Genomic DNA, 3246 nt, shown 5'->3' on the forward strand with positions numbered 1-3246 from the left:
AGGGGTACCGGCAGAGGGAGGGACAGAGGCAGGGGTAAGGGCAGCTAGGAATGGAATGGAAAGCGAGGCACACCACTTCACCAAGATTGATGACGCAAGTTATGGCAACTTAAAGGAATTTTTTTCCGCCCCTCCTCCTCCTCCTGCACCTCCTCCTGCTCCTCCTCCTGTTCTCCCTTCTCTTCCTGGCGGGCCATTGTCACGATTCTCAGCGCGTGGATGCGGGCCGGAGCGGGAACCGGCGCCCCCGGGGTTGTAAAGGGCTGAATCTTTGATGCTTCCTCCCGCATTCCCTAGACACCTTCCCCCACACCTCTCCTTCTCCTCGCTCAGCCTCCCTTCCCTCTCCTTCCCCTCGACCCACCCTCCCCCTTTCCTTTGCCTCGCTTCTCCTACCCCTTAAGGATACCCTCACTCCTCCCCCTCCTTCCCTCTCCTTCCCCTCGACCCACCCTCCCCCTTTCCTTTGCCTCGCTTCTCCTACCCCTTAAGGATACCCTCACTCCTCCCCCCTCCTTCCCTCTCCTTCCCCTCGACCCACCCTCCCCCTTTCCTTTGCCTCGCTTCTCCTACCCCTTAAGGATACCCTCACTCACCCCCCTCCTTCCCCCCCTCCTTCCGTAAAGAATACCCTCTCTCCCAAAAACCCTCCGCCACTTCCCTTAGTCTCTCTCTATCCCTCCCCCGCTTGGTCCTTTTCCTCCCCAACCAACCCCTTCCCCTTTGCCCCTATGCTCCCTCTTCCCCTACTCTCTCTTCCCCTGGTCTTCCTCCCCTGGTCCTCCTCCCCTACTCTCTCTTCCCCTGGTCCCCTTCCCACTACTGTCTGCCTCATCCCACCCCCTCTCCTAATTTTCCTCCCCTCCTCTTTCCTTCTCTGCCTTCCTCTGGTCCCCCTCCTCCCTCCGCCCCCCTCCCCTAACTCAATATCCCACCCCCCTTCCCCTTCCCTACCCCAATCTCCTTCCCCCCTTCCCCTTCCCTACCCCAATATCCCTCCCCCTTCCCCTCCCCTACCCCAATCTCCCTCCCCCCTTCCCCTCCCCTACCCCAATCTCCCTCCCCCTTCCCCTCCCCTACCCCAATCTCCCTCCCCCCTTCCCCTCGCCTACCCCACTCTCCCTCCCCCCTATCCCTCCCCTTCCCCTCCCCTACCCCTCCCCCCGACGCCCTGACCGGGATGTGCTCGGAGTCGAAATGAACTCTCATTGCGGAGTTCCATGTAAAGTTTTGCGCGTTGGTTTCTCGGCCCAGGAATTTATGATATTGGGGCTGAAAATGCTTGATTTATCACACCTTCGGGAGCTTTTATTATTTTCCTATTCCTCTCTTTCATATTTTCTTTCCGTTCTTTTTCGTCATCTTTCATTTTCTTGGCTCTTATGTCTTTCTGTTGTCTGAGTCATAGATGTCGTAGTAAAAAAAGTTGTCAAATTGTCTCTTAGTGATTTTAGTTCTCTTCACATTTCTCTAATCAAAATGTTTATATATATATATATATATATATATATATATATATATATATATATATATATATATATATATATATATATATATATCACAGCTGCCACTCTCACAAGAGAAAATAAGATACATCACCCTTGCCATGTTCTATTACACCCTCACCCTTCCCCTCCCCTCCCTCCAACACACCTACACACCTACACACCCACTCTTCATCTCCCTAGCCGCCCCTCTCGCTCCCCCCCTCCCCGTCCCAAGGCTAAGTAGTTTCCAGAAATAACGTCGATTTTTTTTTCTGACAAATGCCCCCAGCCTATTCGATGTTTATGTCTCCAGGAATCACACGGATAAAAAGTTTATGGTATGGGAAACAGATTCTGGGAGGCGCGCGCCCCTCCCCCGTCCGGTTTGGCGCTTTTCTCTTGATGTATGAGGTTGTATTGGTGGCTATATGTATGTATGGATGCTCGTTGGTATGCGGGGCGTGTATACGTAAGCGCGTGTGTATGTGGCTGTGTATGGAGGTACATATATATATGTATCCATATATACATATGTGTGTGTGTGTATACATACATGAATATATATATATATATATATATATACATATATATATATAATATATAAAATCTATATATATAGATTATATATATATATAGATATATCTATATATGATGTATGTATATATATATATACTGGTATATTATATATACTGTATATATATATATATATATGTATATATATATATATATATATATATATATATATATGATATATATATAATATATATTTATATTAATACACATATATATTACATACATATATATAGACATGGTATATACATACATGTAATATATATAAATATTTATATATATATTTTCTATAATATATATATATATATATATATTATATATGTGTGTGTGTGTGGTGTGTTGTGTGTGTGTGTGTGTGTGTGTGTGTGTGTGTGTTGAGTGTGTGTGTGTGTGTGTGTGTGTTGAGTGTGTATGTATATATAAACTATATATGTAATTATCCGTATCTACATATATAGAGAATAATATGTATATATATGTATACACACACACAACCCACACACACACACCCACACACACACACACACCACACACACATATGTCTAAATATATATCATATATATATATAATATATATATATATATATTATTATATTATATCTAATATTATATATATATATTATTTATATATATCACATACATATATATATATGTATAATATATATACATATATATATACATAATATAATACATTATCTAAAAAATATTATATACATATTTTAGATAGTTACATATATACAAAGCACATATTGTACAATATATATCTTATATATATATAATAAATATATCTATATATATATATATATATACAGCTGTATATATATATATGTATTATACCATAAATATGTAACTATTATATATAAATTATATATAATATATATATATACTATATATATACATTTGAATATCTAAATATATATATTTATTTATTTATATATAATAAAGATATTATATATCTATATAATATTATATATAATATATGTATATATATATATTACTATATATAATATATAATATCAATATATAAATATACTATATATACATCTGTGCATATATATCCATATATAATATATATCTTATATATAAATATATATATATTATATATATGTAGTTTGTGTGTGGGTGTGTGTTGTGTGTGTGTGTGTGTGTGTGTGTGTGTGTGTTGTGTGTGTGTGTATGTATAAAATATA

This window comes from Penaeus japonicus, unplaced genomic scaffold, assembly GCF_977035675.1.
Source record: "Penaeus japonicus unplaced genomic scaffold, GWHDUDI00000001_assembly GWHDUDI00000014, whole genome shotgun sequence".
Classification (NCBI taxonomy): domain Eukaryota; kingdom Metazoa; phylum Arthropoda; class Malacostraca; order Decapoda; family Penaeidae; genus Penaeus; species Penaeus japonicus.